General features: G+C 39.7%; 1 protein-coding gene across 1 annotated transcript in view; it reads right to left on the bottom strand.

Moving 5' to 3' along the window:
- Positions 1 to 15,429, bottom strand: part of znf438 (zinc finger protein 438) — a 50,788-nt gene that overhangs the window by 22,816 nt on the left and 12,543 nt on the right. The window lies entirely within an intron of this gene.

Here is a 15,429-nt window from a genome sequence, read left to right as displayed (position 1 = left end):
TAAAAAAAGCTGTTATGAGCCCCAGGATTCAGCAAGGTTCAAGAGTCAACTCTACCCATTTAGCTCATTCACCTCAATACAGATACTGTAGCTGCCCTTGTTTCTCACACAATAGGTCTACTAGTAGGTCTTTGTAGAGTCACTGGAGATTCATGTCTTGACAAAAAGGCCTTCGCTCTGTCCATTTGCACTGTGAGCGCTAACAGCCGACAGCTTTCATTTCCTCACTTTTGTGTGAGTGTGTGCATGTGTTTGAAAGAGAAGATCAGCAGAGCTGTATGTGAATAATAGATTCAGGCCCGCAGGTTCCCTTCAGCGAGCTCTGCCTGTTTAAGTGAGAGTAGCCTACGGAGACATCTATTACCCTCCTGTCTGTCTCTCTCTCTCTCTCACTTGTTCTCAAGCACCACATTAAAAGGCAAAAAATTATTTCCCTTTTTAGAGCAAGACAAGGTCTAACAGAGTACAAAATCAAACATCGCATCCCTCAAGGAGTTGACAAAAACCTCAATGCAAATCCAGTTTTCGAAGCAATCTTGATCATATTTTTTTTTTTTTTTTTTTTTTTATTTTACCTACAGAGACATTTAACTGGTGCCAGGAAGTGGCAGACTGGACCTGTGAAGAAAGGCCCCCCAACTGATTGGCTGATTAAAGCCAAGAGTGATCGGCTAACAACCAGAGAGCAGGTCGCCAACAGATCAAACTGACGCCCGAATGCATCTGGCTCTAAACACGATGCATTCAGCCAACAGAGAAAACGAAGACAGGATAGGAGAAATCAAGGAAGAAAGAGAAAGATGGAATAACAGAGGAGAACAGGGAGGAGAAATCCCTGCAAATTGATCCCATAGAGACCCTCAAGGTTTCATTTAAGAACCTGGATTAAGCCCTCCAACAAATCACAGGATGTGAGGTAAGAGAGAGAGAGAAAATGGGGGATGTGAATGAGAGATAATATATCCTCTGGCTCACATGGAAAACCCCACTGCTGATGGAACACCATCCCAGTGATAGAAACTAGGTTACAACTTCATCAATGTTGAAAATAATCCAACGCTTTGAAAAGTTTTCAAGACAATATAATGGCTTAAAGCGTTATGCAGAAACTCCTCGGCAAAGTCCAGAAAATTAATATTTAAGAGAGTCTCTTTTTCCAAATGCATTTGATTAAAACAAGTGCCATATGTACAAGAACCAGAACCCACTGCCATGACAATACAGAGCAGAGCAGAGTATTGGATTTCTGGAGGGATTGTGTCTAAGAACAAAGTATAAAAGACCACACATATTTATGCGTAACTCATAATCTTCTCCATCCAATTATTGTTTTAGGAGACTTTTGATGTTCCAGATATATCTCTGAGGAAAATATACACCAATCAGGCATAACATTATGACCACCTTTCCTAATACTGTGTTGGTCCCACTTTTGCTGCCAAAACAGCCCTGAGCCATTGAGGCATGGACTCCACTAGACCCCTTAAGGTGTGCTGTGGTATCTGGCACCAAGATGTGAGCAGCAGATCCTTTAAGTTCTGTACGTTGCGAGGTGGGGCCTCCATGGATCGAACTTGTTTGTATTATCCTGCTGAAAGAGACCACATTGTTGCAGACCATGTACACCCTTTCATGGAAACAGTATTCCGAATACTGTTTCCATGAAAGGGTGTACATGGTCTGCAACAATGCTTAGGTAGGTGATACGTGTCAAAGTAACATCCACATGGATGGCAGGACCCAAGGTTTCCCAGCAGAACATTGGCCAAATCATCACACTGCCTCCGCCGGCTTGCCTTCTTCCCTTAATGCATCCTAGTGCCATGTGTTCCCCAGGTAAGCGACGCACACACAAAAGGCCATCCACGTGATGTAAAAGAAAACGTGATTCATCAGACCAGGCCACCTTTTTCCACTGCTCCGTGGTCCAGTTCTGATGCTCACGTGCCCATGGGCACCCTGACTGGTCTGCGGCTATGCAGCCTCATACGCAACAAACTGCGATGCACTGTGTATTCAGACACCTTTCTATCAGAACCAGCATTAACTTCATGAGTAATTTGAGCTACAGTAGCTCGTCTGTTGGATCGGACCACACGGGCCAGCCTTCGCTCCCCACATGCATCAATGAGCGTTGGCCGCCCATGACCCTGTCACAGGTTCACCACTGTTCCTTCCTTGGACTACTTTTGATAGATAAGAACCACTGCAGACCGGGAACACCCCATAAGAGCTGCAGATTTAGAGATGCTCTGACCCAGTCGTCTAGCTATCACAATTTGGCCCTTGTCAAACTTGCTCAAATCCTTACGCTTGCCCATTTTTCCTGCTTCTAACACATCAACTTGGTTTGAGGACAAAATGTTCACTTGCCGCCTAATATATCCCACCCACTAACAGGTGCCGTGATGAAGAGATAATCAGTGTTATTCACTTCACCTGTCAGTGGTCTTAATGTTATGCCTGATCAGTGTATACATATATATATATATTTTTAGTGCTGGGCGATAAAACGATAACGATATGTATCGCGATAGACACGTGATCGATATCAATAAAAAATGTGTTCGATAAAACGTTCGATATTTTTTATTCTTCGTCGGAAGAAAACAGAGGTTGCGAAGCAAGTTTGGTTGCATTAACAAAGGCACTCGCTTTCTGGTAACCTAGCAACGTAGGGAGTGACACGCTAACAGCCAATCATGTAACAGTATCAAGTTTGGTTGCGCCATATCGTTGTCTCGTGCTAGTCTGCTGGATTCCTCTTCAGTAACCGGCGACTGATAAGCAGAAAATGAGTGCCGCAGCGAGCGAGGAAATTGTAAATAAAAGAGGAAAAGTCAGCTCGCCAGTATGGCAGTTTTTTGGATATTATAAGTCTAACCGTAGTCAGACCAATGTCGTCTGCAAATTATGCAAGACCGTCGTCCCCGCCAAGACTGGTAATACCACGAACTTGATGTACCACCTTAGCCGTGCTCACCCTTTGGAGCACAGCCGTATTCAACCAACAACATCTGTAGCTGCAACACCGCACAACATTTTAATTATTTGAGTTTTCCATGGTTGTTGACATTTCTGTCTTAATAACTGAGGGGATTATGATCAAAGGAAGGTTAAGTTTAAAATAAAAATGTTTAAATGTAATATTTTTTTCTCCTGGTCCTTATTTTAAATGGGTCATAAAAAATATCAATAATTATCGATATCGACCGATATGAAACACTGATATCGTGATACAGTTTTCAGCCATATCGCCCAGCCCTAATATATATATATATAATATATATATATATATATATGACTGAGAAAAAAAAAAAAAAAAAAAGGGTTTCTCAGAACTTCTCAATACAGCAGCATGGGAACTTGTTAACACATCTTTGTTTCCAGATGGCAATCCAGTAAAGTGTAGAAGTCAGCCAATCAGACTGGACCTTGAGATTTCAACCAGATCTCACCATACTGTGTGAAATACGCATCACACAGTCAGTGAACGGCCTGTCTGATGTTTTCAGAGAATTCAAATGGCTGCAGTTTGTGCATGAGATACTCTGCTTGAAACAAAAAATGTTAGTAAAAACACATGCACCTGAAGGATGAGGAACATGGAGTGAGACTGTGTGAAAAACATGAGCGGTAGGGGGAAAAATAAATGCTGCTGTCCCTTGAGAGCCGTAACACTCTAATGGAGTTCCTGTTGGTGGAACTCGGCTAGACAAAATCCTCGTGATGCTGGGGGATTTTCGGTATAAATCTGTTTGTTTGTCCACCTACAGTTCCTGGGCAAAACCCTTATAAGGCTGCAACTATGAAACTACATCATGTTCTGCTTGTCTAGTTATTGAACAGCGGTAGTTTCCACAGCATGACGTGGTTCTCAGTGCCCCTTTGGTCTGGCAGATAAACGGTGCAGTTTGACTTCCTTCAGCACTGCTATGATGGATGGCCGACACTCAACATGAATAACTAAACAGCCTCATAAATTAGCCAATCACTACTAATATCATTACACCCACCCCCACACTCTGCCAACAACACACCCACTTATCCGGCTGCCTGAGCTTTTCTGCTGATGTCTGTCTTGTGCTTTAGTATTCTGAGCATTTAATTCCGGCTAAAGGAATAGGATTCCCAATACTAAAATCAAATGCATGGAAAATAGCAGGGGAAATGATGTAAAGGGCATTCGCCATTAGTAAAAGCTACAGGTGACCTTACTGTGAAGCTGAGACATCACATGCTAAGTGTAATAAATTGATTATCCCCAGAGCAGCCACATCATTATAGCAAATTCAGTTCTATATTAAAGCGACAAGTTGCTCGGGAACAGTAAACATCTAAACTCGATTCCGTGTTAAAAGGTCCTCATCTTGATGTCTGGGACACCTCCGCTTTATATTGATGTTAACTAGCTCTCTGCTCATTGACCAGCGAGTAGATTTAAAAAAAAAAAAAAAAAAAAAAACAGCATTAATGAGAAACCGAAAGCTCCATGTAATGATAATCACTTCCTCTATAAAAAAGCTGGTGGGATACGGCAGTCTAAGTACCAATGCTGACTCATGACTTCCGCTTTCATACATGCTTCCTTGTTTTGTCACGGTGTTTTACTGCAACTTCCTGAATGTGTTAAAGCAGCCAGAGTGGGTATGAAAGATTCTGTTAGTGTGAACCATTTCATGGCCAAATGAAAACCAATTTAACTCAATTAACTTATTATTTGTGGTAGTCTATGCTTCAATTGAGGTATATTATGTATCATAATTTAGCTTTAATTTTAAATTTGGCTCTTTTTAAGCCTTGAGCAATTTAGGAAAACAATTCTGGGTTAGACCAAATATAGCCAAGCTTTGGGAGGTGAATTAAAAGAGGCCCTGTAGCTCAGATTGCTGTCTGGAGGAGTCAAATTCACTTATGTTGTCAAGGTAGACCTCATTTTTGTCCTTTTAAGAATGCAAATGTCTAAAGTTAAATGAGCATTAGGAAGGAAACTCTTGTGTCACGACTTAATCCTCTTCTGTGTCTGCCTTTCTCTCTTTGTTCAACATAAAAACAGCATTGCTTCACAGACGGCATACGCTCTCCTTCACAATAGTTTGTAAAAGGACAGGAAGTTCCTAACTACAATGCATAATGCAAGTCTGAATGAGAAAGGAAGAGACTCTCTCAGATCAAGCTGCAGTGTCATAATCACACATGCTAAAGCAGCAGAGGGCGAACATCTCACTCGCTATCAGCTGCTCTGCTCTACGGCTTTATTTAGCTCTGGGAGTTAGGAGGATATCCGGTGGGTGGCGGCCACTTCCTATGTGTGACCGCAGGTTAAGCTTTGGTCACAGGTTTGCGTAGCTCTGCTCGGAAGCAGGTAGCATGCACAGTATCTCATGTTACTTGGCAGGCAGAGTGCTTTCTACTGATTGCAAAATAAGCAACATAGCCACAGCATTGTAATGTTGGCAATTTGAGAAATCTTTTTACAATGCATTACTGATTTACTCAGCAATATATAGGGTTGGAAACCAAGAAACAATTCCTATTTGCAGTCAAAGACATACGTCATGAAGAGACCAGATATCATCATGATTCAGAACCAGAACAGTTAAATTCCTTAAGATTTCCATCCCTAACATTCTGAGGGAGAGACTTAGAAAAACTATTGCCTTGGACAACGTGTTACGATTTCTCCAAACACTATTTAAAATGTGGTTGCTTATTTGTCATGCAAGGTTATAGAGTGGTGCAGGGATGACGTCAAAACCCGGAAGACTAATTTGCCACTGGTTCCCTCGAGATTTTCCTATGGGGTTTTATAATGGGGGTTTTTCAATTTATGAGTAAAATAAGGTCTGTGGTAAACATAACTTGACGATACTTGAACATTTTGTTCTACAGTGTAAACTGCACTCACTCACACCCCAAATGTTCTTATCTAGTTACTTATTAGAAAAGTTTATTTAAAAAAAAAAAAACCTAACAGCTTCAAAATTTGTGTTTTCCATATGGTGTGTGTAGTTTACATAGTAGAGCAAAACGTTCAAGTATCATCAAGTTATGTTTACCTCAGACCTTATTTTACTCATAAATTAAAAAACACTATTATAAAACTCCATAGGAAAATCTTGAAGGAACCAGTGGCGAATTAAGCCAGGGACACACAAAGTCCACGGTTGGCCGTTTTTAAGGGTCGGCCGACTTAGTTTTTTCAGTGTGTTCCGCACCGTTGGCTCTAGTCGGACACCATCTGGGTTTTTTGGCCAATTCAACATGTTGAATCAGCGTCGGTCCACCGGTGAGAGAGAACTCTGATTGGCTGTTCAGTTAGTGAATGAGTCATTGCACGAGAATAAGAGCAAGAGTGATGAAAGTGAGCAAAGATGTCATAACGAAACAGACAGAAGAATTTTACGTATACTTGTAGTCTTAGTTTTGCTTTCCCTTTTTGAAGGACAATATCTGCTTGAATAGACCGTTATCTCCTTTACACGCAGGCGCAGAACACGCATGCTAGTTGACAGTCGCCTGTAGTCCTTTTGGTGTGTTCAAGCACAGATTTTTTTCATCAGCACTAGTTCTTTGGCGTCGGTTTGGTGTGTCCCTATAGTCTTCCGAGTTTTAGTCTCACATAGCCAAACCTTCAGACTGACGGCAGAAGGTCTGGAATCTATCGCAGCTTTCATTGGCCAAGGACCACCCAAAAGTACGTCTGACTGACATGTAACGCAAACCAATCACAGTTAGTTTTGTTCCGTGTCATGTTTAGGGGCGTGAAAATGTTAAGTCGATGTCCCTTCAATAACAGACCGGAGTGCATCTAAATTATTTATTCAAGAACGTTGTGCAAGTTTACTGCAACAATGGAGCCGCGAACTTCATACTTTTGAAAATCCAGCGTTTAGTTGATCCTGGTAAGCGCTCATTCTCACAGTTGTAAACACAACAGCGTTCTTCTTCCACGAGGAGGTTTGGTGTCACGGCATGTGTTTCCAGGCGGACTGTTAAAGAACACGACACACACATATCCCGGACATCCTGTAGAATTCAACCAACCAGATGATGACTTTGAAAATCCTGAAGTATTTCCAGTTAAGTGTGCCATATGCATCAAGGGTTAGTTCACCCAAAAATGAAAATTATGTAATTTATTACACACCCTCATGTCGTTCTACACCCGTAAGACCTTCGTTCATCTTACTGAGACTATCAGAGTTCTGACGTCATCCCTGCACCACTTTATAGCTGAAGTTAAAATGCAATGAAACATTAAAAAAAAATACACAATCTTCCATATCCTGTTCAAATGAACTCCACCTGTGCAGACAGGCACCTGACAACATAAACTCTGGGTTCATCTCTGTACGGATCTGCTCAGTCAGTTCTGCTCCTTCTGGTATTTGGCTCCGGCATAGCAGGGGGGCAGTAGTGACTTGACTCTCTTTGCTGTTTAAGAGGTTTCAGAGGCTGGGAATGATTACTGCTCACGGGGCAATTAGTCAGTACACCACGGGACTATATTTAGACCATCACAGCAGGTCCATCACTGGGTCAGGCCCAAATAACATTGCTCTGTTTGTTCCGTTCGGTCCTGGGTTTCTATTTACAAAGACTAGCAATTTTTTGGTCAAAGCGGGGGTGATCGCACATCCAAACCTCTCCCTCTCTCTCTCAATCCATCTGTCAGGTGCTCTGAGAGAGAGAGAGAGTTGGAAGAGAATCTGTGGGAAAAGATAGCGAACAGGACAAAGAGGAGAGATGAACATCAGGATTATAAAACACAAACCAGTTGCCTGACCATACTAAGTGTGTTTTATTGGAAGAGTGCAGTTAAAACCTGCTGATAAGACCATTTTCTGATCCTACAAGGATTTTACTATTGGGAAGGAGAGAGGCAATATGAACTAGCAGATATTTTTTATTTCTTTAAGAAACTCATCTGAACATTCAAAATAAACCCTCAACAGGATGTATCAAGTGTCATGTTGAGCTAAATCATCTTTATTGCCAAGATTGATCACAGGCCACCTCTGCTGTATTAAAGCCTTTCATCTGTTTTCATGGTGCCAGAAGTGACAGCTCCAAAATCCAATGACAGGCCTTCAATTTTCTGGAACACTGACGAGGTGAAGCGCTGGACAAAAAAATTCACGAGAATTGCCTCATGATAGCCTGGCTCTGAATTATTGCGTGAGGTATTTGAGAAGACTTAACATTGCTCACTTGAGCACTAAAACTTGAGTTTCACCAATCATCTTGGCCTTACTCTGCGCCAAATGACTGGTATAGATTTCTCAAATAACCATTTTCCCATGCCTGCGATCAAGGAAGGCTAAAAAAGAAACCACGTTTCACCACCACCGTTGTCAGGAGGCAAAACGCGAGAGATTTTTATCCTTAAAAACAGGAGGTTCGCCCACACTCTCACCTGGGATCTCTCTTGGCCAGTGCAAGGAAGCCAGGAGGTTATGGGAGCCTGGGAATGTTTAGTATGAAGAAAGTGATCCGAAAGGAGCTGGAGCTAGGGGAATTGGACAGGAAACATGGAAAGTAACCCTTTCCTGTCTTAAGAGGGTGAGAGAGAAGGGGGAAAAAAAATGCAAGAAAAACAAGGCATTAAGGATTTGACTTATTTCCACACTAATGCAGGGTTGGAGACCTGTCAGCATAGGTACGGGCAGCAGCCGGGAAAGAATAAATGCTGATTTTATGAAAAACATGGAAACAGGCTGAGGCAAAAGACTCCACTGTGACCGTTTCATTTTCCACACCGTACAGGACACTAAACCAGTTAATGTTTACTCAATTTAAAAGCATAGCGATTTATTACCATCCAAGAAAATTACCAAGACAGCATTGTCACATTTTTTTGTGCTGAATTTGGGTGAAAATCTGGATTTAAATATGGAAAAATGTGTTAAATGAAGCTGAACGTACTACAGTCTTATTGGTAGCTGAATGCACAATTAAATTAGCCAAAATATAACTACTTAACTTTGTGACTGACAGGCATTTAAATTCTGTAAATCTCTGCGGGCACAGATGCCGTGTGGTCCGGTCCATCAGTAATCAAACCATATTATCAGCAACTTGCACTTGAATGATATAACGATCAAAGCGGTGCAGCGCTGTTCCTGAGACTTATTTAGAAACAGAGAACTAGTGGAAGAGAACGGTCACAGGGGAGATAAGAAGACAAGTTAAGCGTTGCAGTGTGTTCTTATCGATTTTTATAAATATTTCAAATCAATTCATGTCTGCACTGCCCCGAGCATTTCTTTTCTTTAACTCTACGGCCAGAGGACATTTCTGCATGATACTGAACGTGACAAACATTACCTATGACAGCTCAGGAAACAGCTCGGCTTCACAAAGCAGTTAGGCAATGATCACAATCCTGCACACACTGTGTCACAGGATCACTTCCTATATGGGGAAAGGGGCCTATGGTAATAAGGACAAACCATCAAGATTCAATGGTTTTAATATTTTACAGAAAGAACAAGAGCCTAGTGAATGACAATGAAAGAAATATAGTTCACTCAAAGAATGACAGATCTTTTCCATACAACAGCAGTTCAAAGTGAAAACGGCTATTGAAGAAAAAGAAAAAAAAAAAGCAGCAAACAAGCATCATAAAAGTGGTCTGTAACATGCCATATAAGTCTTGAGTTTTTTTGGTTCATACAATGAAAGTCAATGGTTACCAAAACCATTTTTCAAAATATCTTCTTTTGTGTTACACAGAAGAAAGAAAGTCATACAGGTTTGGAATGACATGAGGGTTGTTTCAAATCATTAAGTAACTCCAATTTATTAACAAATCAGTTTCATTCCATTTGACATCTGGGTAACTTAAAAGATAACTCAAAATAATGAATCTTTTACTGATCTGGTTGACTCGATTCATTTACACAAGTTCTTGAGTTAACATAACTCACTGGATGTCAAGAATATACTCTCTCTCAGACAGTTGTGTGAAGATTGTTTAAAAATTAACCTTTTGTTTTCCATATAGAACAGCAAACACGTTTGGAACAACATGAGGGTGAGTAAATAATGACAAAATTTTCATTTTTGACTGAACTATCCCTTTAAATGCAGTCTCCCACATGTCCCACTCATAAAAATCCAGAAACCCATCCAGAATTACTGAGCTTTATGACTTAATCACAAAGATAACATTCTTCCTCAAAATAAAATTGAGAATCCAAAATTGGCATGTAGCAGGGAATAATTTTCTCTGGAGAAATCCCCATGAAAGATCCAAAGAGGAAACAACGTGTGTAGGAGGACAGCGAGAGAGATTGAGTGAGTGGAGGAATGAGAGAAGAGGTTACTTTGGCAATCTGACCAGGTGATAAAACAGCAGACATGCTCGATGGACAGCATATAAAAAATGTTTGTTATTTATCAGTCAGCTCGAGCGAAATGAAATAACAGTCTGCCCTGCTTTACGCTGTTCTGTGTATGGGAAACCGATTCAAGCATATCCTTGGGGTGACATAATTTATTGAAATAAAATTCAGATGACTTTAAATATGTATAACAAACACATCATGAGTAGGGCTTACCGAGAGTACATTGGGGATTATATGTAGCGTGACGTTGGCGCTCTTTTCAGCAGATGTCCCGACTGACTAAGAAATAAAGCGGCTGTGATAAGAGAGATGATTCGTGCCGTTTTGCGTCACTCAATGTACCACAGTTTAAATACGAGTATAATATTTTGCAATCCCTGGGCAGCTTGAACAAAACAACTGAGATCGCTTGCTATCACCGTCTTTGCTGCTGAAGAGGATTGTGGTTCCTTTAACTTGTGCATTTCAATGGCCCATGGAAACTCTGACATGCACTCTTTTCTAAATCCAAGAAAGAGGGAGATATTCTGAAGATTTATGTTTTATCATTTTCCAGTGAAATGAGTCAAGCTGTGGATACAATATCTTTTTTTAGCCAGTGCTCATAGGAGCATACAGGGCTCAACAATAAGGATGATACATAAATTCCGCTGGCCGGGTTAGGCCTTCAGATTTTTTCTTGCCCTAGTGACATTTTAACTGACCCTGAGACAAAAATGAAAAATAAAAATTTTTAGACAACAAAAAATAGAAATTGTCAGAAGCATTTTTCCTATTATTATACATTAAAATGTATTTTTCAATTTGCAATGAGAATTGTATACAGCTATAATGCAACTACATACAAGACATCTAACAGGCATAAATGCCAGTCGAAGACCAAAGCCAAAATAGAATAGAATAGAATAAATAAATAAAATACAAAATAAAATAAATCAAATAATTCAACTGTTGAGGTACACTAAATTTTTAATGCTATAAGGAGGCAATATTCATGCATTTACACAAGATTAATACATTGCAGGAAATTTTTTCGCGCTTAAGAGTTAAATTAAATTAAAGAGAATAATATTAATCATAAGTCATGTCTTTTATTGTTGCAGTCTAATGTTTTTTTATCATTGTGTCAAAAGTTTAAAAAAAATCTGTTCTGGATATTGGTCATCAGAAAACTTGTCTTAAATATATAAACAATTCTGTATTGTAAATGGATATGAGCATCTCCATTCTGATGATGGGATAAATGTGCCACTGGTCCAACTGTGCAAGTAAAAGTTCTGTCAACTGGCCTTAACCTCTCTCAAAATGCTATTATTGTCATGCCCTGGCATATATAATCTACATCATTGTCTATCCTCCATATCTATTGCAGACAGTATTAAAGGATTAGTTCACTTTAAAATAAAAATTACCCCAAGCTTTACTCACCCTCAAGCCATCCTAGGTGTATATGACTTTCTTCTTTCTGATGAACACAATCGGAGTTATATTAATAAATATCCTGATCCATCCAAGCTTTGTAATGGCAGTGAACGGGACCAATGAGTATGAAGCTCAAGAAAGTGCATCCATCCATGACAAACATTCTCCACACAGCTCTGGGGGGTTAATAAAGGCCTTCTGAAGTGAAGTGATGCGTTTGTGTAAGAAAAATGTCCATATTATAAAGTAAAATATCTAGTTTCTGCCAGACCGCCTTCCTTATTCAACTTACGACGAAAGTGTAAAACTCTTGCAGTTCAAAACGCTTATGCTACGTCCTACGCCTTCCCTATTCAAATTATGAAAAAAGTGGCGTCAGTTACGCTTTTTTTGTAAGTTGAATACGGAAAGCAGTCTGGTGGAAGCTAGATATTTTACTTTATAACTTGCCAAATATGGATATTTTCCTTACAAAAACGCATCCGATTCGCTTCAGAAGGCCTTTATTAAGCCCCTGGAGCCATGTGGAGTACGTTTATGATGGATGGATGCACTTTCTTGAGCTTCAAACTCGTTGGTCCCGTTCACTTGCCATTATAAAGCTTGGATGCATCAGGATATTTATTAATATAACTCTGATTGTGTTCATCAGAAAGAAGAAACTCATATACACCAAGGATGGCTTGAGGGTGAGTAAAGCTTGGGGTAATTTTCATTTTAAAGTGAACTAATCCTTTAAGTATTACAACTGACTATTGAATATTAACCAATTAATTCATAATTTGCTCAGCTAGCCGCATCTTTTCTGTCTACAGTTAACTGACATTGCTGTAGTTTCTCCTGCTACGTAATGTGGACTACAGCTGGTCATTGCTAATCATCCATTCTGGGTCATGTGACCTAGTTTGGAACCAGGATGGAATTTGTTACTGACCCCTACTTAATCCATTCCTCCCCCAAACATACACACACTTTGACACAAGCATGTGTGTACGCACAAACACAAACCCACACAGACAAGCAAATGAAGCCAGAGAAGCTAGGTGGAGAACATGCTCACTGAGGCACCATGGGTGTGTGTCCACCTTTGCCATTCCAAAGAGAATCTTACATATAAACAATACACACAGAATGGGATGGGAGGAAAGGAAGATACAAGTGAGATAGATAAATGGCAAGAGAACAAGACAGCAGAGGAGAGGAGAGGATAGGAAAGGTAACGTCCAGCTCAGGCAGCTGTGTGCTATTACTGCTCTCCCCCACCCCTCCTCCTGCGGCAGGAAATGAGCAATCATTTAGTAGTGACAGGTACACGCCGAACCACGGCATCTCTCCCCTAAAACCCTGAGAATACTGCACCACAGCCGGCCAGCATTAACCCTACAGACCACCACATGCCGGTGTCTGCCTGAGTCAACTACGTCTGTTTATTTCTTGTGTTTAACAGAGAAAGACTAGAGAGAACTTGTTGAAAATCCAAGAGTTTAGTGGTTCCCAAACTTTCCAGCTCACGTACAATCTTCAGTCAGATCAGAACATCCAAGAACCATCCAGTCAAAACAGTGAAATACAAGTTGTCACTTTTGGGCTTGAAAAATGTTAACCCAGGGCCTTTCTAAACCCTGGTAACATAACCATGGCTAGTTAGGTTTTGGAATGTCACACTGTACAAATTTAAAAACCTGGGTTAACTGTCTCGTTTGCATATTTATGAGGTCAATAACATTGATTGGACAAACAAGGCTTGTGTCGGGCACGTGACCTGTTCTAAGAACTGCTTGTCCATCTCTGAAAACGTCACCTTGCAGTAAGAAAAAAACTCCACTTAATACATTTGTTGTCACCTTCGTACATTATCATTTTTCTATCAGACACTGAAAATAAACGTTTGAAAGTTTCTCTGACTGTACAAAGCTCATGAATATTAAATGAGATAAGCACTATTCATTTTCTAATTTGCGGTCTTTTAAACAACTCGCTGTGAAAATTCTAGCACCTGTCATTTTAGAGTACACTGTAGACCTTTAGAAGTGCAATTTGGTGTCAGCACTGCTTTTGCTCTGGAACAAAGCGTCATAACCCAGGGTTAACAACAGCGAATATTATATTCTTTACAAGTTTTAGTTTGGTAAGATTTTTTAATGGTTTTGAAAGAAGTCTCTTACACCGTGTCTACACTGGATGCGAGCGTCTGATGTACTCCAAGCTCTTGCACTACTTCTTTTATGAAGAACAAATAGATTTGCAACGGTCTCTTTGTTGCGTCCAGTGCAGTCAGACTCAAGCTATTGTGGCGCGATGTGTTTTTAAATTATTTTTTAAAATAGGGCTGGGTATTGACACAAATTTTATGATTTGATTTGAATTCACAAGCTTGTGATTTGATTACGATTCAATATCGATTATTTTGGATATAAATCAGGTACAGTACATGGCATATTTTCAGGTACAGTACATGGCATAAGGAAAAAAAATTCTTGAAGGTATTGAAGGTTAAAAAATTAACTGATTTGTATTTGCATTACACTCAAGGAAGTTTTTATAATAATAAAGTTATAATACTAACTTTACAATCACATAATTAATTCTACTCCAATTCGCTTTTTTGAAATATAAACATTTAAATGGTGGGTGTCATAAAAACTTGATGAATTTATTCAAACATGCATTAAATATTGAAGAATATTAAAAATTATAATGAATATGTAATATGGTGCCTATATCATTTTTCTAGCTGACTATGACTAATGAGTTTACGGTCACTGAATAAGGTAAATGTGTTACATTGTTTTATTGATGTCTTTCAGTGTTTAAAACACTGATTGAGCAATTACATGAGACATGATAAAGATTTCGGTAAGTTGTACTCTATCTTTTAACATACCTTCAGATGTTCATTCATATTTATTTTGCGCTGTAACTAGTATTAAAGAGATTTATTGGATGGGAGGCGCTGCTACAATGTTCAATTCATTCATTAACTGAAAACAGGATAGACTAATCGATTCTTGGGATTTAAGAATTGATATCAGTTTGTTAAAATGAGAATCGATTAAAATCAATATTTCTTACCCAGCCCTATTTTAAAATGTCTTTTATCCCTGTGATGAAAAAGCATAATTTTCAGCAGCCATTACTCCAGTCTTCAGTGTCACATGGCCCTTCAGGCTAATTTAATGCATTTCTTATTGTTATCATTGTTAAAAACAATTGTTGTTGCTACTTAATATTTTTGTGAAAACCATAGAAAGTTTTTAAAAAAATTGCGGGATGGCGATTAGGTCCGAGCCCCCAGTTGACTATGCCAGGTCTGGAATCAGTGACTTTACACTCAACTGACAAACGAGCTGGGCTTTACTGAAAACAGCTTAAAAGCTTACAACCCGTACACCATTTCCAATAGCACAATGACATGATGAACAATCACTCTGTGCTTGTCACTTCCAGGTGAACATCCAAAGAGAACAGGCTGTAACAAAAAGTTAAATAAGACCCACACAAACACATTTTAATAATGTAGCTGGCAGAGAGCATTCAGACAGAAAAGCAGCCTGCCGCTTATTCATGCATGCGCCTGATGCAGAGCGACATAAATGTCCTCATTACAACAGCCAGGTTGCCTCTAAACAGCCTGTGCAGACTGAACTTCATAAGA

This window comes from Ctenopharyngodon idella, chromosome 12 (genome assembly GCF_019924925.1).
Source record: "Ctenopharyngodon idella isolate HZGC_01 chromosome 12, HZGC01, whole genome shotgun sequence".
In the NCBI taxonomy this organism is placed as follows: domain Eukaryota; kingdom Metazoa; phylum Chordata; class Actinopteri; order Cypriniformes; family Xenocyprididae; genus Ctenopharyngodon; species Ctenopharyngodon idella.
This window is presented reverse-complemented; position numbering and strand designations above follow the sequence as displayed.